This window comes from Schistocerca piceifrons, chromosome X, assembly GCF_021461385.2.
Source record: "Schistocerca piceifrons isolate TAMUIC-IGC-003096 chromosome X, iqSchPice1.1, whole genome shotgun sequence".
Taxonomy (NCBI): Eukaryota; Metazoa; Arthropoda; class Insecta; order Orthoptera; family Acrididae; genus Schistocerca; species Schistocerca piceifrons.
This window is the reverse complement of record NC_060149.1, coordinates 165,829,709-165,857,370: the sequence shown is the minus strand read 5'-3', so window position 1 is coordinate 165,857,370 and position 27,662 is coordinate 165,829,709. Positions and strand designations below refer to the sequence as shown.

Sequence of the window (27,662 nt, the reverse complement as noted above, 5' to 3'; positions counted from 1 at the left end):
AATTAAGCACATCTTTGTATTTTTCCCCTTCATTAGGGGTGACTTTTTCACTTAAAATGCTAGGCCTCTTTAATGAAAATTGCTTAATCAACTTATGTTATTATTTACATTCTATGGCAGAATGACCCATCATGGAGGAATTACACGGGAATCGGTAAATATCATGTATATGTACAGACAAACAAATGATTACAATTTCAGGAAAAATTGAATGATTTATTCAATAGGAAGAGCTTCACAAAGTGAACAAGTCAATAGCGCACTGGTCCGCCGCTGGCCCTTTTGAAGCAGTTCTTCAGCTTGGTATTGGTTGAAAGAGTTGTTGGATATCCTCCTGAGACATAATGTGCCAAATTCTGTCGAATAGGTGCGTTATATCGTCAAACGCCATCGCTGTCCAAGATGTCTCCAGAACTGGTTATCAGGGCTCGGTTCGAAGTGGGGCTTATCACTGAAGACAATTCTACTGCAGTTAATGAAATTCCACGCTGAAGAGGTGTCTGGAGACTATCGGACAGCAGTGGGATACCAACCTGAATGTCGTCTGCCACACAGCTCGACAACCAGGACTACTGGTCTGGGATACCATTTCTTCTCATAGCTGGGTCTCTTTGGTTGTCATCTGCGGCACCCTTACAGCACAGCGGTAGGTCGACGATATTCTACGCCACTTTTTGTTGCCCTTCATGGTAATCCATCATAGGCTTATATTTCAGCAAGATAATGCCCACCAGGACAAGACTAGAGTTTCTACTGCTTGTTTTCATGCTTGTCAAACACTACCGATGTTTTCCAGCAAGGTCGCCGAGTCTCTCCGCAACTGAGAATGTCTGGAGCATTATATGCAGGTCCCTCCAACCAGTTCGGCATTTTGACCTGCCATTTGGACAGATATTGGCACAATATCCCTCAGGAGGACATCCAAAAACTCTGTCACTGAGTGCCAAGTCGAAGACCTGCTTGCATAAGGACCAGAGGTGGACTAATGAGTTGTCGACTTGTTCAATTTGTGAAGCTCTTTCTCTTGAATAAGTCATTCAATTTGTCTGAAATTGTAATCATGTTTCTGTCTGTACATGTAAGTCGCATCTACCGATTTCCATCTCATTCGGATAATTTCTCCGTGGTATATCAATTGTTCTTTCCTTTTGTTTTTTTTCTTAGAGTGTATATACATCGTGGCCACTAGGTCTGTTCTGTTATTGTAAAACCTAAATAATTTTTCAATTTCAGATATCTGACCCCACTTGTAGAAGAACACTCAATGGAAAAAATACGCAAGTCGCTATGGAACCCTTTAGCAGTTGACGATAGCGTTCTTCTTCACCAACGTCATAGTCAAGCCTTTAATCCCGAGAAACCGTGACTTTGACTTTCCGTTCTGTTCCGGTCCGCTTATGGCCTTTGTGAATGCCACCATTCGCAATACAATTATGAATTGTGGAATCAGGTTTGACGAACCGTTCCGTCATGTGAATCGACCTCTCTGTGGGCCATAATCGAGGATGGCCACTCATCGATTCTCATTCCAACTATCGTACTAACAATTATCATATAAGTGTTTATTTATACGATGCTTTAGATTTACGATTAAATGTGCAATACGTATAAAAGCCGTTCAGTAAATTGATATCGAATTTGCGATTGTGTTGAGAATTCCCTGCAATTCCGAACGGAGACATTAAGAGAAAAGAACACTTACTGCTTTACGAAGTATATTTTATGCGTTCAGTCGAGTTGGGGTGCAGAAAACACACTGAAGGAACGAAGATTCTGTCAGGAGGACGTGTTGCAACAATATACGACAGCTATATTACAACGATGAAATATTCTAACTATGTTAAATTTAGGTATCCAGTTCTGTTTGGGAGTTTTCTTTTATTCGCTATAACCGCATTTAATTACCGGTGAGCATATTTCTTGGGACAGTCACCGATTAATAGCATTAAGAGATGTTAATTATACTACGTATTCCAGACATTCATTACTTGGAGATATGGAAGAAAGCCGTATTGTGATGCGGAAAGAAGATGAAGCCGGCAAGAAAGCTATCAGAGATTTCATAAGAGAGAAACGATCTACATGATTAAAAGATGGGAGGTGAGTTACATAATTGGATTTGCATTTGATAGGCATGAATTATTTGTTTCAGGTACTGCATATGTTCGTTGAATTAAGTATTACAAGTAATACATAAGCATCTCAATTAATTACACGTGAAATATCGCTCTTATACACCTAGTCAAATATTGATGAAGGCACTGTTTACAGATTAAGGATTTCAGTGACAAAGTGCAGTGCAGTACATTGCAATAATTTTATTCACCTCTGAACATTTTTGCAAGTAATAAAGATGATGTGCATACTATCATACAAAAATCTGTAGCTGCCCCTAAATGACATAAGATACCTGAACCCAGATTCCATTAAATAACTTCAACAGGTGTATGTGTCTTCTTCGTGTATCACCCCCGTGTGTGACACATAATTGTCTTATGTCACATACTATGGTATTGCTACAGTTGAAAAAAGTTGTGAATTTAGTTATGTAAATAATGAGCCACCGAGCGAGGTGGTGCAGTGGTTGGCGACTGGACTCGCATTCGGGAGGATGACGGTTCAATCCTGTGTCCGGCCATCCTGATTTAGGTTTTCCGTGATTTCCCTAAATCGCTCCAGGCAAATGCCGGGATGGTTCCTTTGAAAGGGCACGGCTGACTTCCTTCCCCGTCCTTCCCTAATCCGATGAGACCGATGACCTCACTGTTTGGTCTCTTCCCCCAAACAATCCAATCCAAATCCAATGATGAGCCGTCTTTTAGATAATCTGTTGACAGAGATAAAGCTAATATCTCTATAGACCCAAACTGTTAAGAATGTAAAAAATCGTTGAGAGAGAGAGAGAGGCGGGGAGGGGGGGGGTCATATGAAATATTAGATTTAAGATACTTTTGTGGTTTTTTGTTATTGTCATGGATTTTGTTTTAATTTTTCAGTATTGTTTTAGAATGGTGACATTCTTACGGTATATTTAGTTTGTCCCTACCCAAGACCATCAACTTTCTGCACCATTAGTTTCATTTTATTGCTGAAGTGAATATTTTATGGCTGTATTTAGTGACTTTGTTTGCCATATTGTATACACTGGGACTAAGAGTGTCTGCTATCTTGATAGCATCATGGGTCAAAGCTGACAGGCGGAATCAGACACTTCCATATTGCCCACAGCTTCTTATAGGGCAGGTGGATCACATAACAGTTTGGTGGTCAGTTTGTTGTACAGGTATCCTAATGCAGTGTTTAGTCAATGTGAAAATGCAGAAGTTTGGCTGTTATAGTATCAAAGCAACTGGAATCACTCAATAGAGGAAAGTCCACTGGACCTGACAGGATACCAATTCGATTCTACACAGAGTACGCGAAAGAACTTGCCCCCCTTCTAACAGCCATGTACCGCAAGTCTCTAGAGGAACGGAGGGTTCCAAATGATTGGAAAAGAGCACAGATAGTCCCAGTCTTCAAGAAGGGTCGTCGAGCAGATGCGCAAAACTATAGACCTATATCTCTTACGTCGATCTCTTGTAGAATTTTAGAACATGTTTTTTGCTCGCGTATCATGTCATTTCTGGAAACCCAGAATCTACTATGTAGGAATCAACATGGATTCCGGAAACAGCGATCGTGTGAGACCCAACTCGCCTTATTTGTTCATGAGACCCAGAAAATATTAGATACAGGCTCCCAGGTAGATGCTTTTTTTCTTGACTTCCGGAAGGCGTTCGATACAGTTCCGCACTGTCGCCTGATAAACAAAGTAAGAGCCTACGGAATATCAGACCAGCTGTGTGGCTGGATTGAAGAGTTTTTAGCAAACAGAACACAGCATGTTGTTATCAATGGGGAGACGTCTACAGACGTTAAAGTAACCTCTGGCGTGCCACAGGGGAGTGTTATGGGACCATTGCTTTTCACAATATATATAAATGACTTAGTAGATAGTGTCGGAAGTTCCATGCGGCTTTTCGCAGATGATGCTGTAGTATACAGAGAAGTTGCAGCATTAGAAAATTGTAGCGAAATGCAGGAAGATCTGCAGCGGATAGGCACTTGGTGCAGGGAGTGGCAACTGACCCTTAACATAGACAAATGTAATGTATTGCGAATACATAGAAAGAAGGATCCTTTATTGTATGATTATATGATAGCGGAACAAACACTGGTAGCAGTTACTTCTGTAAAATATCTGGGAGTATGCGTGCGGAACGATTTGAAGTGGAATGATCATATAAAATTAATTGTTGGTAAGGCGGGTACCAGGTTGAGATTCATTGGGAGAGTCCTTAGAAAATGTAGTCCATCAACAAAGGAGGTGGCTTACAAAACACTCGTTCGACCTATACTTGAGTATTGCTCATCAGTGTGGGATCCGTACCAGATCGGTCTGACGGAGGAGATAGAGAAGATCCAAAGAAGAGCGGCGCGTTTCGTCACAGGGTTATTTGGTAACCGTGATAGCGTTACGGAGATGTTTAATAAACTCAAGTGGCAGACTCTGCAAGAGAGGCGCTCTGCATCGCGGTGTAGCTTGCTCGCCAGGTTTCGAGAGGGTGCGTTTCTGGATGAGGTATCGAATATATTGCTTCCCTCTACTTATACCTCCCGAGGAGATCACGAATGTAAAATTAGAGAGATTAGAGCGCGCACGGAGGCTTTCAGACAGTCGTTCTTCCCGCGAACCATACGCGACTGGAACAGGAAAGGGAGGTAATGACAGTGGCACGTAAAGTGCCCTCCGCCACACACCGTTGGTTGGCTTGCGGAGTATCAATGTAGATGTAGATGCTGGAAACATACTGAAATCTGATATCGTCAGTTTTTGTTCATATATGTTGTTAACTTGCTTCAAATTAACTGGTACTGCTATCATGTTGCATCACAGCTTGTCTAGGTTTTGCATCAAGTGCCATTAATGTTGTATTCTGTGTGTACAATAGTGTATTATGTGCCATAGTACATAAGTAAATGACTTCATTTATGTAAGAAAGAAACAGGGATTGTCAAAGGATTGAGTCTTCTGGAGTACTCTTTGTTCATGGAAGTAAATTTCATATTGAGTAATTTGCTGCCAGTTTACTACTGACAATGTGAGCAATTGGGTAAAGTGCACCTTCTCTTACTCCCTAAACAGTGGAACTTTCCAATAATGCTGTGTGGAAGATCATGTCAGAAGCTTTGCAGAGGTCCAGAGGTGTTACCCTTGTCATTGATTAATTTTGAGAGCAGTCATTGACCTTTGTAATGATATTTTCAACTCCATTGACTGTAAAAACTCTTATTCTGAACTGTATGCTAAGCAGATTATTACTTTCAAAAAATGACTCAGCTTTTTGTCTATACAGTATTCGGATCTAGTGAACAATGTGAGCCAGTGGAGTATTCTTTTGAGTGTGACATCATATGTTATATAATTGGCATCAGTGACGTTCCTGTTTTATCCTTTAGCTGTAGTGTGGTTTGTGTTCTCTAACAATATGTTGTTTAGTTATTGATGGTAGATAAGCTTGTGCTGTGTACGGAACCTATATAGTTCTGATTTAGATGGGAGGTGTATTGAAGATAGTGCTACTGCCATTTTGTTTCTCATCTTTATGGTGGTTGTGACTGTTGGTCTGTAGTGAGCCAGAGATCTAGGTTAATTTGGAAGATAAGAGACTTTCTTTTTAACATTACATGTTACATAGATACAATTAAGTCTTTACTGAAAATCTCTCATTTTGTGCTGTGGTATGATATTGTCAAGTTTGTAATATGCATCAAAGTGTTAATAACATCCCCATCCAAAAATTGCTGTTCCTGTAGAGGACCCAGTGGGGGAGGAGAGAGACAGTATACCAATAATGTTATTATTTCTTAATATTGAAGCATTATACCGGGTGATCAAAAAGTCAGTATAAATCTGAAAACTGAATAAATCACGGAATAATGTAGATAGAGAGGTACAAATTGTCTCACATGCTTGGAATGACATGGGGTTTTATTAGAACCAAAAAAAAATACAAACGTTCAAAAAATGTTCGACAGATGCCACTTCATCTGATCAGAATAGCAATGATTAGCATAACAAAGTAAGACAAAGCAAAGATGATGTTCTTTACAGGAAATGCGCAATATGTCCACCATCATTCCTCAACAATAGCTATAGTCGAGGAATAATGTTGTGAACAGCACTGTAAAGCTGTCTTTCAGCATCCCTAGAGATGTCGGTCGATCACGATACACTTGTGACTTCCGGTAACCCCAAAACAATAATCGCACGAACTGAGGTCTGGGGACCTAGGAGGCCAAGCATGACGAAAGTGGCGGCTGAGCACACGATCGTCACCAAATGACGCGCGCAAGAGATCTTTCACGCGTCTAGCAATATGGGGTGGAGCGCCACCCTGCATAAACATCGTATGTTCCAGCAGGTGTTTATCAGCCAGGCTAGGGATGATGCGATTCTGTAACATATCGGCGTACCTCTCACCCGTCACAGTGGCAGTTTTGCTGTCCAGCACCATCTGTCGGACAGTTTGTGAACTTACTTTTTTTTTGTTCTAATAAAATCCCATGTCATTCCAAGCATGTGTGTCAATTTTTACCTCTCTGTCTACATTATTAAGTTTTCGAATTTATACTGACTTTTTGATCACCCTCTAGCTGCAGCCTCAAAATGTTCTTCTGTGCGTATCTTCCTTTCAAGTGATTCATACATTAAATTTGAACTATCCTTGACATAAATAGAACTTCCAACCTGTTTTACACTTGATCTGCCGCTGTCTCTGGAATTCCGTGGGAAGCATCCACATCTACATGGATACTCTGCAAATAAGTGCCTGGCAGAGGGTTCATGGAACCACCTTCTCAATTCTCTATTATTCCAATCTTGTATAGCGCTCAGAAAGAATGGACACCTATATCTTTTGGTACGAGCTCTGATTTCCCTTATTTTATGGTGATGATTGTTTCTCCCCCCTATGTAGGTCTGTGTCAACAAAATATTTTCACATTAGGAGGAGAAAGTTGGTGACAGAGTATTTTGTGAGAAGATTCCATTGCAAAGAAAAATGCCTTTCTTTTAATGATGTCCAGCCCAAATTCTGTATCATTTCTGTTACACACTCTCCCATATTTCGCAATAATACAAAATGTGCTGCCTTTCTTTGAACTTTTTCGATGTCCTCCATCAGTTCTATCTGATAAGGACCCCACACCGCGCAGCAGTATTCTAAAAGAGGACGGACAAGCGTAGTGTAGGCAGTCTCCTTAGTAGGTCTGTTACATTTTCTAAGTGTCCTGCCAATAAAACGCAGTCTTTGGTTAGCCTTCCCCACAACATTTTCTGTGTTCTTCCAATTTAAGTTGTTCGTAATTGTAATACCTAGGTATATAGTTGAATTTACAGCTTTTAGATTAGACTGATTTATCGTGTATCCGGGTTTAACGAGTTCCTTTAGGCACTCGTGTGGATGACCTCACACTTTTCGTTATTTAGGGTCAACTGCCACTTTTCGCACCATTCAGATATCTTTTCTAAATCGTTTTGCAGTCTGTTTTGATCTTCTGATGACTTTATTAGTCGATAAATGACAGCATCACCTGTAAACAACCTAAGACAGCTGCTCAGATTGCTCTCATATCGTTCGCAACTCCCATGCAGAATGGCTCCGCTCACAGCATGGCCCCTATGGGCTGTTGCTTAGACAGTGGGACTGGCGGCATATTACATTCAACTGAGAAAAAAATGGAAGTGTTAGGAGCAGCCTTGGAAAGGAGTTTGGTAAAAATCATTCCACTATTTGGCACTTCAGGCTGGTGTGTCACCAGTACCTGCTCATAGAGGTGTGCACAAACTCAAACTGGAACCGAAACCTTACAAAGTAACAGTAATGCATCAACTTACTGTTTGGTTACTGTTAGACATCAGTAATGCAACTGATCATTGTAGTCTGTGCATGTTGATGGAGAGGTTGATCCTGAAATGATCTTTATTTCTGATGAAGCATGTATGCATTTATTGATTTAAGCTGGCATTGATAGTCCACATAAGTTAGGTGACGAGGATCTGCATTGTGTGAAAAAATAAGTTTTGGGTGCAGTCATTTTCTACCAAATCCTTAACTTCTGAGATGTAAATTAATATTAATAATAATACTGTAACTTTTTTTGACAGAACTAACAGAGAACAGAAAGGTATATGGTTATTTCATGTTGACAATCCAAGAGCAAGCAATACAATGTCTGTGACAGTATTGTGAAGTGTTGCTAATAGGATAGTTTACACACCAGTCTGAAATGCTGAATGGCACAAAATTGTTTCCAAGGCCACCGCTAATTCATCCAGTTTATGAGTATCACCAATAACCAACCTTCCAAACAATCTGAATGGGCTATTAGATTTCTAGTAATGTCAGAGACAGCACTTGCAGCATATGTGAAAGAACAGTTCCCTTTATGGTTGTGATTAACCAGCCTTATATTTAGAGATTGTCTTTTAATATGTAAGTGAGTTATGACGGAGTGACTTATCTGACTTTCCACGTTTTTCTATACACATGGCATTTGACGAATTGCACTTAGTGGGTCCTTGTACTTCATTTTTCGATGATAAATCAACTTTTTGCAATGCAGTAGTGTTATTGATTTTGTACATAATGTAATATAATTACACAAATCTGATATTATTTCTCCTCTTTGTTGATGGAGACCCTGTCTTGTATGGCTTATTGTGTTCATCTTATTTAAATCTGTAAGTGTTATATTAATATGTTTACCAAGTATTTTGGTTGTTGTTGTTGTTGTTGTTGTTGTTGTGGTTGTTGTTGTGGTCTTCAGTCCGAGGACTGGTTGGTGCAGCTGTCCGTATACCCCATCCTCTGCGACTCCCATCATCTCTGAATAACTACTTCATCTCTTAGTCTCCCTCTACGATTTTTACCCCTCGCACTTCCCTTTATACTAAATCTGTGATCTCTTGATGTCTCAGAATGTGTCCTATCAACCAATCCCTCCTTGTGTATTCAGATTGTGCCACAAAATTCTTTTCTCCACAATTCTGTTCAGTGTCTCCTCATTAGTTACCTCATCTACCCATCTAATCTTCAGCATTTTCTGTAGCACCACATTTCAAAAGCTTCGATTCTCTTCTTGTCTAAGCTGTTCACTGTTAATGTTTCACTTCCACATGTGTCCACACTCCACACACATACTTTCAGGAAAGACTTCCTAACACACAAATCTATATTCGATGTTAACAAATTTTTCTTCTCCAAAAATGATTTTTGTGCCACTGTCAATCTAGATTTTATACTCCTTCTGTGGCCATCATCAGTTATTTTGCTGCCCAAATAGCAAAGCTCTATTACTTTCAGTGTCTCATTTCGTACTCTAATTACCTCAGCATCACCTGATGTAATTTGACTACTACATTCGATTATCCATGCTTTGCTTTTGTAGATGTTCATCTTATATCCCCCCCCCCCCCCTTTCAAGGACCATTTATTCCATCTAAATGCTCATCCAAGTCCTTTGTTATTTCTGACACAATTACTGCGTCATTGACAAACCTTAAAGCTTTTATTTCTTCTCCCTGAACTTTAATCCCTACTCCAAAATTGTCTTTGGTTTCCCTTACTGCTTGCTCAGTAGACAGATTGAATAACACTGGGGATAGGTTATTCTGGTTTCTGTAAAAGTTGTGAATAGCCTTTTGCTCCCTGTACTTTACCTTTGCTATCTTCAGAATTTCAAAGAGTATGCCAGTCAGCAATGTCAAAAGCTTTCTCCAAGTCTACAAGTGTTATGAACATAGGTTTGCCTTTTCTTAACCTATCTCCTAAGAGAAGTCATAGTGTCACTATTACCTCGTGTTCCTACATTTCTTCGGAATCCAAATTGATCTTTCCTGAGGTTGGCCTCTACCTGTTTTTCCATTCTTCTGTAAAGAATTGGTGTACATATTTTGCAACCATGATTTATTAAACTGATAGTTCGGTAATATTCACACCTGTCAGCACCTGCTTTCTTTGAAATTGGATTTCTCATATTCTTATTGAAGTCTGAGGTTATTTCTCCTGTCTCATACATCTTACACACCAGATGGAAGAGATTAGCCATGGCTATCAGTAGTTCTGATGAAATGTTGTCTGCTCAAGGGGTCTTGTTTTGACTTTGGTCTTTCAATGCTCTGAGTGATTCTTCTAACAGTATAATGTCTCCCATCTCCTCTTCACCTAAATCCTCTTCCACTTCTATTATATTTCCTTCAAGTTCATCTCCTTTGTATAGACCCTCTATACACTATTTCCACCTTTCAGTCTTCCCTTCTTTGCTTTGTACTGGTTTTCCATCTGAGCTTTTGATATTCATACAGCTGCTTCGCTTTTCTCCAAAAGTCTTCAATTTTCCTGTAGGTGGTATCTATTTTTCCACTTATGAAGTATGCTTCTAAATCCTTACATATGTCCTATAGCAATTCCTGTTTAGGCATTTTGCATTTCCTCTCAATCTCATTTTTAGATGTTTCTATTCCCTTTTGCCTAGTTCCTTCGTTGAAATTTTATATTTTCTCCTTTCATCAGTTACATTCAGTGTATCTTGTGTTATCAAAGGGTTTCTACCAGGCTTTGTCTTTTTACCTATTTTATCCCCTGCTCCCTTCACTATTTCATCTCTTATAGCTACCCATTCGTCTTCTACTCTATTCCTTTTCTCTGTTCTTGTCAACTATTGCCTAACAGTTCCTCTGAAACACTCAACTTCCTCCGGTTCTTGTAACTTATCCAGGTCTCCTTAATTTCCTACCTTTTCCCAGTTTCTTTTGTCTTGATCTACAATCATGATCAATACATTGTGGTCAGAGTTAACATCTGCACCTGAGAGTAGCTTAAAATTTAAAATCTGGTTCCTAAATCTCCATGTTACCATTATAAAATAATTTTCCGCTGTATGCAGGTCTCTTCTCTGTATGCAACCTTCTTTCGTGATTCGTAAGCCAAGAGTTCACAAGGATTAATTTATGCTTTGTGTCTCCCTGTGGGTCTGGGGCTTAGAATAGGCCCAAAGTATTCCTGCCTGTCATAAGAGGCGACTAAAAGGAGTGTCTCACTTTTCGGTCCTGTGAGTTCAGGTCCCATTCTATGGTTTGACCTGCCACTTTCAAAATTCGACAGAAGTGCGGGCCATATGGGGAAGGGTGCCTTACATAATGCACGAGTTCCCTTACATTTGACCTTCTGAATCTCTTGTCATGGCTTTGCCTCTCCACCTGCGGTTCAACTATTTGGGCGACGACACTTTCTGGTGTATGTCATCTTCTTCTGTTGTCTCCTGTCTTCATTTGCCCCCATGACAATATTGGATTTCTCTGCACCCATTATCTAGCACGGTAGCCAGTCCGTTATGGTGGGGACGTCATGTACCCATTTGGTGGTAGCCCCCTGACAACACAGGGATCACACTGCTGATGCCTGAGATGTAAACTCCCCACGTATGCGAAGGAGTAGATGCCTGTCTTCCTGGGGCATCAGGACTCCCAGCAATAGGCATCGTGCCAGTTGACCTTTGCTGTGGCTGGATGGCGCCCGTGGGGAGAGCCCCTGATCAGAGTGAGTGGCATCAGGGCGGATGACCCTCAATGAAGCGGACTAAGTCATCTCTTGCTGGTGACTGTATGGCACCAGCAGTCTCTAAGAAGGGCAAGATAGAATACAATGCCGACAGGTGTGACCCTAAATCGTTTCCCTCCCTTGCTACACCACAGGAGAAAAGTAGAGCTACAGAGCGGAGAGAGCCATATTCGCCTCAGTTTTTAGTCTTTAGCAGAACCAATGGGGACTGTTTTCTACCTACAAAGCCCCCGTTTTTCATTGAACACCTTGAGGATAAATTTGGAGAAGTGACAGCGCTGTCCAAGATGTGAAACAGCGAGGTCTTGATTCAGACAGCATCCCCAGCCCAATCCCGAGTGTTATTCACCTGTGGCAAGCTAGGTGATATTCCTGTTTTCGTCACACCCCATAAAAGCCTCAACATCGTCCAGGGGATTATTTTCCATTGTGGCCTCCTCTTGCAGTCCGACTACATGCTCTGCGCTAATTTATAACTGCAGGGTGTTCATTTCATCCTGCGCATGTATAGGGGACCCAAAGAAAACAGGGTTGCTACCAGTGGCTTCATCTTGGTCTTTGAGGGTTATTCATTGCCTGAAAAGGTCAAGGTGATGGTTTACTGCTGTGATGTTGAACCTTACGTCCTTCCCCGTATGTGGTGCTTTAAGTGCTGGAAGTTCGAGCACGTCTTCCCGCTGCACTTCCAGCACCACATGTCTAGACTGTGAACATCCACTGCATCCAGATACTCCATGTGCGCCACGTCCCACTTGCATCAACTGTGGAGAGCACCACTGCCTCTGCTCGCCAGACTGCCCAGCACTCCAAAAGGAGCGGAAAATCGTGGAGTAAAAGACCCCAGATCGGTTGACTTACACAGAGGCTAAATGTAAATTCGAAAGATTACACCCCATTTGGTTGACGTCAACATACACTGCAGGTACATCACCATCCCAAGTGCCAGTGGTTCCTCACTCTGTACCACGAACAGTGGGCCCCATTGGTGATAGGGGGCAAATCTTCCTCTGTTGCTCCCAAAGGACCTACTTTGGGAGCAAGGTCACCCCAAACGCTGGGGACATTGGTCCCCTCCCTCTGCTGGAGAAGCAACTGCCTCCTCTGGCTCCTCTCATGCGGAAGGGGTCCCTTTGGGCCCTCTCTCCCAAGGTCTCTACTATTGCCATGGCGGATACTCGCCAATGGCTCAAGGAGCCAAAAGCTGCTGGATGAAGAGCTTCATGGTCTTCCTCCATGCCTGAAGCTGCTTCAGAGAAATCTTCCCAGTAAGCCCCCTAAAGAGAAGTGAGAGAGCAAGCAAACTAAGAAGAAGTCTTCTAAGAAACAGGACCCTCTGGTGGCCCCAACACCACCACTCCCTATCAATTCTGCATCTGAGGATGCAGTGGAGATCTTAGTGTCCCCTGTGGACCTGGCTCTCACTGATGCCTCGTCCACCATAGAAATGGCTGAAAATACTCAGTTGGAAGCAGCAGGTGACCCTGAGATATAACCTGCCTCCTTGCGTGCTTCATGCCTTCCCAGCCTCACGGTAACATCATCCTCCAGTGGAATTGTGGCGGTTTTTTCCACCACCTGGCTGAGCTATGGCAACTATTAAGATTTACACCTGCTTTCTTCATTGCCCTCCAGGAAACCTGGTTCCCGGCAATGTGGACCCCTGCCCTCCGTGGCTATAAGGGATATTACAGGAACCATAGCAACTATAATAGAGTGTCAGATGGAGTTTGCGTCTATGTCCTTAACTCAGTATGCAGCGAATGTGTGCCCCATCAAAGCCCTTTAAACCCCTTTTGAAGCTGTGGCTGTCAGGATAAGGATGACGCAGGTAATAACTGCCTGCAATGTATATCTTTCTCCAGATGGTGTAGTACCCCTGAACGCATTGGCTGGACTGATTGATCAACTCCCTAAACCTTTCCTACTTTTGGGAGATTTTAATGCTCATAACCCCTTGTGGCGTGGCACAGTTCTTACTGGCAGAGGCAGAGATGTTGAAAATTTACTGTCACAACTCGAACTCTGCCTCTTAAATACTGGGGCCGCCACACATTTCAGTGTGGCACATGCACATATTCGGCCATTGATCTCTTGGTTTGCAGTCCTGTTCTTCTCCCATCTATCCACTGGAGAGCACATGACGACCTGGGTGGTAGTGACCACGTCCCCATCTTCCTGTCACTGCCCTGGTGTCAGGCCCACGGATGCCTGCCCAGATGGGCTTTAAACAAGGCAGACCAGGAAGCCTACACCTCTGCTGTCACCGTTGAATCTCCCCCACATGGTAACGTTGATGTGTTGGTTGAGCAGGTAACTACAACAATCGTTTCTGTGGCGGAAAATGTGATCCCTTGTTCTTTAGGGTGCCCCTGGTGAGAGACAGTCCCTTGGTGGGCACCGGAAGTTGCTGAGTCAATTAAGGAGCGTCAGCGAGCACTGCAGCAGCATAAGCGGCACACTTCCCTGGAGCACCTCATAGCCTTTAAATGGTTCCGTTCCGCGTTCATCAGCTTATCAAAATGCGGAAACAGGAGTGGTGGGAGAGGTATGTGTCGACCATTGGGTGCCATATGCCACCTTCCCAAGTCTGGGCAAAGGTCAAACGAGATTTTGGGTACCAGACCCCAACAGGTGTTACCATAAATGGCGTGTTATCTACCAACGCAAATGCGATTGCTGAGCACTATGCTTGCGCCTCTGCATCAGAGAATTACCCCCCAGCCTTTCACCCTATCAAATGGCAGATGGAAAGGAAAGTCCTCTCATTCACTACACACCACAGTGTACCATAAACGCCCCATTTACAGAGTGGGAGCCCCTCAGTGCCCTTGCACATTGGCCTGACACAGCTCCTGGGCCCGATCATATCCACATTCAGATGATTAAAGATCTCTCATCTGACTACAAGTGATATCTACTCGTGATCTTCAACCGGATCTGGTGCGATAGCATCTTTCCATCGCACTGGTGGGACAGCACCTTCATACCAGTGCTCAAACCCGGCAAAAACCCATTTGATGTGGATAGCTATCGGGCCATCAGCCTCACCAACGTTCTGTGTAAGCTGCTGGAACGTATGGTGTGTCGGCGGTTGGGATGGGTCCTGGAGTCACATGGCGTACTGGCTCCGTGACAGGGCAGCTTTTGCCTGGGTCGCTCTTCCACTGATAATGTTGTGTCCCTCAAGTCTGCCATCCGAACAGCCTTTTCCAGATGCCAACACCTTGTTGCTGCATTTTTTATTTACGAAAAGTGTATGACACGACCTGGCAACATCATATCCTTGCCACATTATACGAGTGGGGTATCTGAGGCCCACTCCCAATTTTTATCCAGAATTTCCTGTCGCTTCGTACTTTCCATGTCCAAGTTGGTGCCTCCCATAGTTCACCTCCCCCCCCCCCTCTCGCCCCCCCTCCCCCCCCCCTCCCCATATGCAGGAGAATGGGGTCCCACAGGACTCTGTATTGAGTGTATCTCTATTTTTAGTGGCCATTAATGGTCTAGCAGCAGCTGTAGGGCCGTCCGTCTCACCGTCTCTGTATGCAGACGACTTCTGCATTTCGTACTGCTCCACCAGTACTAGTGTTGCTGAGCAGTGCCTACAGGGAGCCATCCGCAGGGCGCAGTCATGGGCTCTAGCCCACGGCTTTTTGTTTTCGGCCGCAAAGTCGTGTGTTTTGCACTTCTGTCGTCGTCCTACTATTCATCCAGAACCAGAACTTTACCTTACTGATGATTCCCTCACTGTATTGGAGATGTATTGATTTTTAGGACTAGTTTTCGACGCCTGATTGACTAGGCTTCCTCACCTTCATCAGCTTAAGCGGAATTGCTGCCAGCACCTCAATGCCCTTCGTTGCCTGAGCAACACCGACTGTGGTGCAGATCGTTCTACACTACTGCAGCTATACAGAGCCCTTGTTCAATCCCGTCTTGACTGTGGGTGTCTGGTTTATGGTTCGGTGGTGCCCTCAGCATTGTGTTTACTCGATCCAGTGCACCACTGAGGCATTCAACTAGCGACGGAAGCTTTCAGGATGAGTCCGGTGACCAGTGTCCTTGCAGAGGTTGGAGTCCCTCCATTGCAGGACATGCATGCACAGTTGCTGCCCAGTTACGTTGCACATGTTTGTAGTTCTCCTGGGCATCCGAATTACTGTCTCCTTTTCCCACCCACACTGTTCATCTCCTGCATCGGCAGCCCTGGTCAGGGCTTGCAATTGCAGTTCGCGTCCGATCTCTTCTATCTGAACTGGTGTCCTATCCTTTACCACCTTACTCGAGGTCCAATCACGTACACCTCCATGGTGCACACTTAGGCCACAGCTTCGCCTGGACCTTTCACATGGCTCTCCGCTGTCACTTCATCTCAATTCTTGATATGTACCAAGGCCATGAACTGGTTTACACCGATGGCTGATGGTCACATCGGCATCGCATATGTCCATGGAGGACATATTGAACAGAATTCCTTGCCCGATGGCTGCAGTGTTTTCACTGCTGAGCTGGTGGCTATATCTCGTGCTCTTGAGCACATCCTTTCATGCCCTGAGGATTCGTTTCTTCTGTGTACCATTTCCTTGAGCAGCCTACAAGCTATTGACCAGTGCTACCCTCGTCATCCTTTGGTAACGATCATCCAGGAGTCCATCTATGCCCTGGAACGGTCTGGTCATTTAGTGGTGTTTGTGTGGAGCCCGGGACATGTCGGAATCCCAGGCAATGAACTTGCTGACAGGCTGGCCAAACAGGCTACATGGAAACCGCTTATGGAGTTCGGCATTCCAATAACTGACCTGCATTCGTTTTTACGTTGCCAGGTTTTTCGGCTTTAGGAGACGGAATGGCATAGTCTCAGTATGCACAACAAACTGCGTGCCATTAAGGAGACTATGAATGTGTGGCAATCCTCCTTGCGGGCCTCTCGCAGGGACTCTGTGGCTCTCCGCCGGCTCTGGATTGGCCATGCTTGGGTGACCCACGGCTACCTCCTGTGCTGTGAAGACCTGCCTCAGTGTCGATACGGCGCCCGGTTGACAGTGGACTATATTCTGCTGCACTGTCGCACTTTGAGTGCCCTGCGACGAAATCTTTGGCTACCGGACTCGTTGCCGCTAATTTTATCTGACAACACCTCATCGCCTCATTTAGTTTTACGTTTTATTCGTGGGGTTGGGTTTTATCGTTTGATCTAAATTTTAGTGCATGTCCTTTGTCCCTCTGTCCCTTCTACCCTAGTGGAGGTATTAATTTGTTGCAGAGTGGCTGGCTTCTCCTTTTTATTCTCATGATCAGCCAGCCATGGTAATTTGTTTTGTCATTTTAATCTCTTCTACATGTTTCGTGAGTTTCTGTGGTTTTCTTCTCCCCGTTTTCCCATTTAAGCGTTTGTTGCAATTCCGTCGTTCTTGTGGGTTTTCCTTTCTCTCCGTTTTGTGTTGTCAGTCTTGCTTGTTTTATTCTCACCCTTGTGGCATTGTGTTATTCGGAACAAGGGACTGATGACCTAGCAGTTTGGTCCCTTCCCCCCACTTTTAAACCAACCAACCAACCAACCAACCTTATGCTTTATGCCAAATTGTATTGAGCATCTTCCTCTTTCATTCCTTTCCCCTAGTGTATACTCGCCTACAGTTTTTTGTTCTCTTCCTATTCCTATCTTCAAATTCCAGTCCCCTGCCACTATTGAATTTACATCTCCCTTAAATATCTGAATAATTTCTTTTGTCTCATCATCCATTTTTTGATCTCATCATCAGTGGAGCTAGTTGACATATAAGCATGTACTACTGCTGTGGGTGTTGGCTATGTGCCTATCTTGGCTACAGTAATGCATACAGTATGCTGTTCATAGTAGCTTACCTTTATTGCTATTTTCTTACTCATTCTGAAGCCTACTCCTGAATTACCCTTATTTGATTTTGTATTCATGACCCTCTATTCACCTGACCAGAGGACCTGTTCCTCCTACCACCAAATTTCACTAATTCTCACTCTATATAACTTAAGTCTATCCATTTCCATTTTTAAATGTTCTAACATACCAACACAATTAATGGATCTAACCTGCCATGCCCTGGTCCATAGAACACCAATTGTGTTTCTCCCGATGATGATATCCTCCCGAGTAGTCACTGCCCAGAGATCAGAATTGGGGTACTGTTTTACCTCCAGAAAATTTTATCTGAGAAAATGTCATAATTTAAGCATGCAGTAGAGCTGCATGCCCCCTGGAAAAATTACAGCTGTAGTTTCCCTTTGCTTTCAGCCATTCGCAGTACCAGCAAAGCAATGCCAATTGGTTTATGTTACAGGGCCAGGTCAGTCAATCATGCAAGTACTGGAAGGGCTGCTGCCCCCCTTCAGGAACCACATGTTTGTCTGGCCTCTCAAGACACACTCCTTCGTTCTGGTTGCACCTGTGGTATGGCTATTTGTATCGCTGAAGCATGCAAGTTGCCCCGCAAAAGGAAGGTCCGTGGTCGTGTGTCTGGGGGGATTTTGATTAAGTTGGTGTTAAATTTTGCTTTGTCATGTGCAGTGCATGGCAGAGGGTATTTCCCTTTATAGCACATATTAGTGTTTCTTGCTATTCTGTTTGTGTATGGAATGTGGGAAGAATGATTGCTTAAATGTCTCTGTGTATGCTATAATTAGTCTAATCGTGTCTTCTCAGTTTTTACAGGAGCAATACTTGTGGGGTAGTAGTAGATTCCTCAATTAATGTGTGTTGGGAACATGAAAGATGATTGCATTCTTATGATGCAATGTGTTCTCAAGATTTTTCACAGCCACTTATTCTTGGTGCAGTAAAGATTGTTAGTGTAGTGTCCATTTGTATGAGGTTGATGAACACACTATAATTCATCAAACATTATAAAATGATTTTAAAAATGTAATTTTTTACAATTTATACAGTATTAAGCAAACAAAATTTTGTTCCCTTGAGTCTCTCTGCACTCTCTCTGTCCCACTAGTATTGGATTACAATATTCACTAGCAGTCAGAGTAGCAGTAGCATCGTGCTAGGTTCACTTTCTCTCAGTACACTGTCTTCTATAAGCTCTGCATGCTCTCAGAGTAATCTCTGACTGCAATGGCTTAAAAAGAAGCGTGGTCCAATCACAGTTGCAGCAGTGAGGTGCTGAGAATTTGGTGTCCTCTGGTCACGTGTGTGTGTGTGTGTGTGTGTGTGTGTGTGTGTGAATGTGTGTGTGTGTGTGTGTGTGTTTGTGTGTGTTTGTTTGTTTTAAAAACTCTTATTTCTGGCAATGTGAGCTGCATGTGATGCGCTATGTGCAGTCGACAAAGACACTGTCAACACCACATCTACTCCCTCACTGCCAAAGAAAAGGAGTGGGGCACCGTCACTCACAATGAGTGCAGGTGCTGATGGGCTGAAGTTTGTGCTGTGGTGCTGCTGATGGATTTGGTTGTGGCAGATGGTGTCAGTCACCCACATCCTAACATTTGTCTTGCGAACCCCTGGGAATATCTGTGAAAAAGCTGGAGGGGGACATCCATCCAAAGTTACAGGTGGGTGCAGCATTGGTGCTGCTTTGGATGCTGAAGGCTCTATGGCTGATGAAGGCCCAATGTCTGTGTCTGACATCACTGTGAAGAGAGATGGATCCTGCAGAGTAATAGCAGCTTTGTAGGCAGGCAGGGGCCCGACCTCCATAGCAGAGTCATCTGACAGCCCATGCACCCAAACGTCAAGCCCCAGCATGAACTGCTTTGGGGTAAGAATATGACAGTCTGGGTTACAGGTAGCATCTCTGAAACATTAATATCTACAGCTTAGTCACAGAAATGTAGATGATTTTGGTGCTGTTGGTGAGTGCCTGTCTTGCCATAAATGGTGTAATGAGCTTGGCTGATGCTGGAGTGATGATGCAGGATTAATAGCTCTGAGGCTCGTTAAAGACACAATAGAAAACTTTGTCCTTAGAGCAGAACTTTGTTATGAAGTTGGCGTCTGTAGCAGGCTGTCAAGGGTGATAGGCTGTGATAGGGGCTAAGAAGTGAGCTATTTCCCTTGAGCAAGAAGCACCAAATTTGGATATCTGAACCTTAAAAGTTCAAATGAAATGTTGGGCTCCACTGTTTGAGGAGAGATAGGTGCCATTCAGATATGATGAATCCCGTTTTGTTGAAGTTCCAACAAACAAAACTGAGGACTATTTTCCAAAACAATTGTTTATGATTTAATGGAATAAAACTGTATGAGAACTTGGTGCAGAAATTGGAGCCCAGAACAGTAATAAAACCACAGCAGGACACCCAGTCTCTGCCAGTCAGAGCCATCACCACAACTCTGCAGTCACCAGTTTGTGAACCAATGACCACCATCTGTTGGCCCAACCTGGCCGACCAGGTGACACTCCGCCAGCTGCCCACCCCTGCTCTCCAGTCGTCAATCCATGTGTCAACTCCAGCCAATGCCATTGCCATGCCACTGGGATGCCATGATCTGCTGTAAAGACTGAAGACATTGCTGGCGGCCACATTCTTCACCATAGCCATATGAAGCCTCTTGCAGCATGTGCATCTGTCACTGAGTCAGTGCATGGGGGTCGATGCTTGACTGAGTAAGCAGCTTGCCTCTGCACAACAGGCCGTAACTACACCTACCACTCAGCATGGAATATTACGTGAAGAAGGAAATGCACTGCAGTGACTGCTAGTTGGGAGGGGGGGGGGGGGTATTAAATGCTTGTTTGCATTTGTGGAGGAGTCAGGTTGAATGATTAAATAAAGGACCATGCGTGTCTACCACAGGTCTGTTTCTGCTTCCCAACATCTCCCAAACCATGCGTGTATGCCCAAAAAACCTTTGCATTGTAATTCAGAATGACACAGGAACTATCCACTGACACCAGAGAAGCGACTTTCAAGTACACTGTCCCAATATGGGAATATACATGATTAATGTAAGAGTACAGGTTGCAGACACATGGTTGACGACGTACAGAAGTTTGGTTCATATTTGGATAGCCAAATGGTAAGGCGACCACTCACAATGAGTGGGAAATCCGTGTTCGAGTCCTAGTGTGGCACAAATTTTCATTGTCATCATTTCATTATACAGCTGATAGTTATCCATATTCACAACTGCAAATACATTTAATGTATGGCTGTAGTCACTGCAGTGCCTGTTCCTTTGGACATGCATGCCTGTCCAAAGGAAAATTGCATCATGGTTCAGAATAGCACAGGCACTGCAGTATCATAAATACAATTCACTCTTATGTGAATGGCATGTATACATATCCAGTTAAAAGCTTCTCACTGTCTACCAAGTAGTATCCACCCATTGGCTGGCTTCAATTTGATACAGAGGCACATAGTCAACACCTACTCTATACCATGAAAAAGGCTGCTTATGTGCAATACTTTGTAAAGTTTAGCCTTGACGATCGTGAGTCAACTACTTTTTAATATTTTTGGTTACAACATTAAATGGAGCACCTGTGTGTGTCTACTATCAATAACGAATTTATAATGTTGACTATCCCATAAAATAAGTAATAAAAGTAAATATGACTTGGAGGGGACATTAGATCATTAAGAAATTTTGCACTGTCATAATGTTTGTAAATGTTACTTTGTGGGAAGTGTTTCCTTTTGATAAAGCTCACTGTTCATGTACCTCAAATAAAAGGTGCTGTTTAGTTGGGTTCCTTTTCTTGAATATACCTTCATAAATTAGATTTCCTTTAAACAACAACAGTATGTTCAAGTAAACACATGGTTAGGGTATTAAGGCCTACAGTGAATGTTGTGAAGTCAAATTTGCACAGATGCATCATTTCACTGCCATATGCAATTCTAATGTCTGCCTCTTTTGTCTGGAATGCAGTAAATTCTACTGTAGATTTTCTCTGGAATACAGTTTTGCAATTTAAAGGAGTCTGGTGGCCAGTATAACAAGTCTTCGTGGAGATTTCCACAATGTATAGAATTTCATAGCTCAGAAGACTTAACACTGAATTTAGATTAGCACTCTCATATTCAGTGAATAAACTGTGATGCGAACACACATTTCATAACTTGTTTTTCAAGCATTTTTCAGTTGTTTATCATGGATGGAGATTTTTGGATTGGGTTGTTCAGAGAATTATAAAAACTCATTGGCACAGTCATTCTGCTGTTCATTATTATCATTTGCCCAACTAAAATGCGTATGGAACTTTGTAATGTGTATACTGTTCTTTGATGATGAAATGGAGATTATAAAAATTATTACAAAATTACCATAAAAACAATCAATACAACATTAAAGGTTTCCTTTGTACTAAGTAAACTCTTACAACTTACAGCACCCACCAGTTATTCTGTGCTTCACTTTGTAATGCCCCATTTACTCATTTCATTTTGCTTTGTGATCTTACTTTACCATCCTATTCAAAATAATGCTGAGCTTTCTACATAAGCTGTTGTACATGATAATCTTGCAGTTGGTAGATCACATTCATAGGTAGAGCTGTATTTCAGGTAGAGCTGTATCTACATTTATATAATTTTGGCAAACACCTTGTGTTGTAGGTTACCCATTTACAAAGTACTCCTTAATAAGAAAATGTCAAATTTATTTTGGGAATTTGTCAGCTTGTCAAATGCAGGAACAGGAAGGATGGCCGTATATACTTGCAGGGATCTAAAAGAGAGAAATGAACTGCAACTGGTCAAAGGAGTCAAATCTCTTCCTTGTAGTTTCATTGTCAAATATCTTGCTGTAGGGAACTGTAATTGAAGTGTGGATACCTGTTTATCTTTAGCAAAAGGACTGACTCAAAAATGATGAAATACTTAAAGTGCTTTCAGAGTTCAGTCACACCAGCCCCTCAGGTTTAATATTGCCCCTTATTTCCTGAACCGATGGTTTAAATGGCAGCAAAGACACAAGGGGTGTACCTGCAGCAGCAGTGGGCAGGCACTGGAAAGAACACACACACACACACACACACACACACACACACACCACTTTTCATTGTCTTTACTAAAGAATTTACAACTCTATAGCTAGTATTCCTGCTGTCTTGTTCTTCTTCACTATCTCGTTGATGTATTTATGTAGTTCTGTAATGTAATGTATTGCTGTTATCAAATGTTATTTTCACTAATAGTTTTTTTTTATCTTAAATACCCCTATATGGTAACATTTTTTCTGTATAAAGTCTTTTCATCTGTTTTTGCGGATGACAGATTTTCCCTTGTTTCTTTCTTACACGGTTTCTTAATTTCCTTCCCTAGTGAGCTCTGTGTTGCTTCACTTATGTACGCCACACATCACAAACATTTTCAGTGCCTGACATGTATTTGTAGTTGAGAATATGGACAGCCATCAACTATATAATGGAATGCCAACGATGACAATTTGTGCCAGACTGGGACTCAGACCTGGGTTTCCGCTTATCACAAGTGGTCACCTTACCAGTAGGCTCTCCGAGCACGTTCACAGCCAGGCTCGAACTTCTATATTTGTCTACTATGTGTCAACCACCCGTATACGTTGTCTACTATGTGTCAACAACCCGCACTCATACATCCGTTCTGTATATTCTCGTACAGGGGAAACATTTTAATGGAAAGTTGCTTGCCCAGGGTCAGCAGATTAATACGGTATTGCAGTGTCTGTGCTGTTCAGAAGTACAATCCAATCTTCCTTTGGTCATTATTGTATTTATCTGCCGAAACTGGTTACATGACTTTAAATTAAAATGTCTCCCCTGTATGGGAATATACATAATGGATGTACACAACTGGCCATTAAAATTCCTACACCACGAAGATGAAGTGCTACAGACGCGAAATTTAACCAACAGGAAGAAGATGCTGTGATATGCAAATGATTAGCTTTTCAGAGCATTCACACAAGATTGGTGCTGACATGAGGAAAGTTTCCAACCGATTTCCCATACATAAACAGCAGTTGACCAGCGTTGCCTGGTGAAACGTTGTTGTGATGCCTCGTATAAGGAGGAGAAATGCGTACCATCACGTTTTCGACTTTGGTAAAGGTCGGATCGTAGCCTATCGTGATTGCGATTTATCGTATCGCGACATTGCTGCTTGCGTTGGTCAAGATCCAATGACTGTTAGCAGAATATGGAATCGGTGGGTTCAGGAGGGTAATACGGATCGCCGTGCTGGATGCCAATGGCCTCGATCACTAGCATTCGAGATGACAGGCATCTTATCTGCATGGCTGTAACGGATCGTGCAGCCATGTCTCGATCCCTGAGTCAACAGATGGGGACGTTTGCAAGACAACAACCATATGCACTAACAGTTCGATGACGTTTGCAGCAGCATGGACTATCAGTTTGGTGACCATGGCTGCGGTTACCCTTGACGCTGCATCACAGACAGGATCGCCTGTGATGGTGTACTCAACAACGAACCTAGGTGCAAGAATGGCAAAACGTAATTTTTTCAGATGAATCCAGGTTCTGTTTACAGCATCATGATGGTCGCATCTGTGTTTGGCGACATAGCGGTGAACGCACATTGGAAGCGTGTATTCGTCATCGCCATACTGGTGTATCACCCGGCATGATGGTATGGGGTGCCATTGGTTACGTGTCTCGGTCACCTCTTGTTCGCATTGACGGCACTTTGAACAGTGGACGTTACATTTCAGATGTGTTATGACCCGTGGCTCTACCCTTCATTCGATCCCTGCGAAACCCTACATTTCAGCAGGATAATGCACGACCGCATGTTGCAGGTCCTGTACGGGCCTTTCTGGATACAGAAAATGTTAGACTGCTGGCCTGGCCAGCACATTCTCCAGATCTCTCACAAACTGAAAACGTCTGGTCAATGGTGGCCGAGCAACTGGCTCATCACAATATGCCAGTCACTACTCTTGATGAACTGTGGTATCGTGTTGAAGCTGCATGGGCAGCTGTACCTGTACGTGCCATCCGAGCTCTGTTTGACTCAATGCCCAGGCGTATCAAGGCCGTTATTACGGCCAGAGGTGGTTGTTCTGGGTACTGATTTCTCAGGATGTATGCACCCAAATTGCGTGAAAATGTAATCACATGTCAGTTCTAGTATAATATATTTGTCCGATGAATATCCGTTTATCATCTGCATTTCTTCTTGGTGTAGCAATTTTAATGGCCAGTTGTGTATAAGTACAAGTCGTAGACACTTGGTTGACAACATGTGGAAGTTCGGGTCTGTCCATGAAATGGGCTCAGATAGCCTAATGCTAATGTGACCACACATGATAAGTGGAAAATCCTGATTAGCATCCTAGTCTGGCATAAATTTTCATTGTCATCATTCCATTCATTTATTTTATAATGGCTGTGGTTGTCAAAGGAACATTGCATCATACCTCTGAACAACACAGGCATTGCAATATTGTATTTTCATTGTCAGTCAAAACTGGTTTCAGTACTTTGATAACTGAGTGGGGTGCAAACACCTTCCTACATCACTTCCATCTTAATGCCATTGTTAAAATGAATGTAGGTTGCCAAAACAAATATAAATCAGAAATATGGCCGTAGGGTGTGCTTACTGCTGTTGATTATCTATGCAACACTTGTATTCCTTGTTTTTGTATGTTTTATTTACTTCTGAACTATTTTCTTCTTCTGCAATGTTGACTTCAAATGAAATTGTCCATTGTTGTGGCAAAATGTTATTTCAGCATATTGTAAGTAGATTTCTAAGTAGTAGCTTGTGATGTCCCTCTTTTGCTGTTAGTTAGGAAAAAAGGTAAAGGGGCAATGCAAATGTCAAAGAACTGGATTCATTAAAGAAATTGACTAAAAAAATTGAAGGATTAAATAAAATTCTGGATTGTGACATTCTTTCAGAGCAATCAGAGAGTGAAGGTGATTTAGAAGTAACAGAAGGCGATGATGATTGACAGGTACATGATGAAAGTGAAAATGCTTTTGCTTCTAGTGATAATGAACATACTAGTGCTACTAATCAAATAGGAAATAGTGACTGTGAAGAAAATAAGCCCTCTTAATTTTTATTATTTGGGGATGAATGGTGAAAAGTGGCAGTTATTTCCATACCATGCCTATTGACGTAATGGTGTTTCTGTTATTTTGCCATTGTGGCTTCCTTATTTTGTTCTGATTCTTTCCCATCTGAACATGAATATACATGAATGTCTCTCTCTCTCTCTCTCTCTCTCTCTCTCTCTCTCTCTCTCTCTCTCTCTCTCTCTCGCCCTCCTCCCTCCCCGTTCCCCTCTCTGCGTCTCTCTGCCTGTCTCCCTTCCTCCCCCCCCCCCCCCCCCCCAACCCACCCCTTTCAACCTTTCCCACCAGAATGTTAGTCTGAATGATATTGATCCACAGTGTGTTAGGTAGTAATATTCTGCAACTGTGCTTAACTGTCCATTATATAATTATACAGCTTCCGTATCTTGGGCCATATGATATTGTAGTGTAATTGGTTATCATAACAGAGTGCTGATTAGCTTGATGTAGGTATGTATCTGTAAAAGAAAATGTCAAACCTTTTTTTGTTCAGTCATCTAGTTTAAATTTCTTGCTATGTTTACTTCTTGATATAGTTTGTAAGTGTTTCATTGTAAGTGCAATGATATTTCCAAACTTTGCACCTTCTTTAGTCATGATTTTTGCCTTGATTCCTTTCAGTAATTTTCTGTGAGGAGCTGTTTCAAATTATTTTGTCTTTCATTTATCCTTCACACTCTCACATCATCAAAAATTGACTACTAAAAATACTTCTGTTACTAAATGTAATTATAATTTCATGCACCAGCAGACTTTTTTGTGGTTTTCCACTTTAATAGTTGTTTTTTTTTCCCAGCCCACAATGCAGCTGCTGAACCATCTGATCAAAAATGTGAACTAATGGGGTAAGAGAAATGTGTTAAAGCTTTTGAAAATGTGTTTGTGACCAGTTTTCACAGGACATTTGTTGCTGGTTTTTTAAAACTGGAAATAAAAGGCTGAAATGTTTGACTGAATCTACTGAAATGGAGTAAGCGTGTTCCTAAAAGGCTACAGTAGTGGCATGATTCAGCTGAGCCACATTTATTTTACAGAAAACAAAAGTCATAGTGCCTAATAAGCAATGTTTGATTAAATGTAGTGGAAATTTTTATGATGATAATTATGTGTTGCAATATAATGAAGAACAAAAATACTTTGTGTTAGTATTTACTTTCATAATTGTTACAGATCCTTCTGTTCCTTTCTTAGTATACTGTAATTTCTTTTTAAGTGAGTAAGGCACAAGCGATAGAAGAAAACAGATGGAGTCTAATCAGTGAGATTAAGAGGTGGTAGTAGTACTGCAGGAAGCATTAAAATTAACTAGGATATAAAACGTGAAGAGAAGCAGTGGAATATATAAAAAAAGATTTGGATGAAGAATAACGAGCCATCACAAGTAGCTATGCATTGATTATTTTAATTTAGTGTATATCAGTTTTCTGAATCTTCAAAAATTAAATTTTACTTTCCTGGAAAGGTTATCAGTTGCAAAATTGATTAAGTATGTAGATAAACAAAGTTGCCACTTCTTTGGATAAGGATGGAGGACAATAAGTTTGCATTTTATATTGGCAGTGGTTTCAGTTTACGTTGCAGCCATCATTGTTTTCATTATTAAGCTTCAAGAACAGGACCTTATCTCTTGTCTAAGCTCCAGTGTTTAAAGAAAGGTAAGTATGTAGCTGATATACAAAAATAACTACAGGTGTGAATATAGTTTCCACCCATGACAAGAAACATGAAAAAGTTTACACTCTGAGCAATTATAGCAACGTGTTTATTTTAGGTTAAGATGGAGGAAAAACCAATAAAAACATCTAGTGGCCCATGAAGGAGTGTTTAATTAGTTGATTACCACATAGGAATATTAAAAATAATTGTGTTCTTCCATTACACTTTTTTGGATTATCACTAAAATCTAAACTATTATCACCATTTCTAAGTCATGTTGGTTTGTATAACCAGTGCCTCAATGTTTTTCACGAAT

At 42.2% G+C, this 27,662-nt stretch overlaps 1 long non-coding RNA gene across 1 annotated transcript; it reads left to right on the top strand.

Moving 5' to 3' along the window:
* Nucleotides 1-1,441: 1,441 nt before the first annotated feature.
* LOC124722014 lies at nt 1,442-26,825 on the top strand. The gene is made up of 3 exons (XR_007006424.1): nt 1,442-1,907; nt 1,978-2,100; nt 26,487-26,825. It is a non-coding gene; the product is annotated as an uncharacterized LOC124722014 (long non-coding RNA).
* Nucleotides 26,826-27,662: the final 837 nt, after the last annotated feature.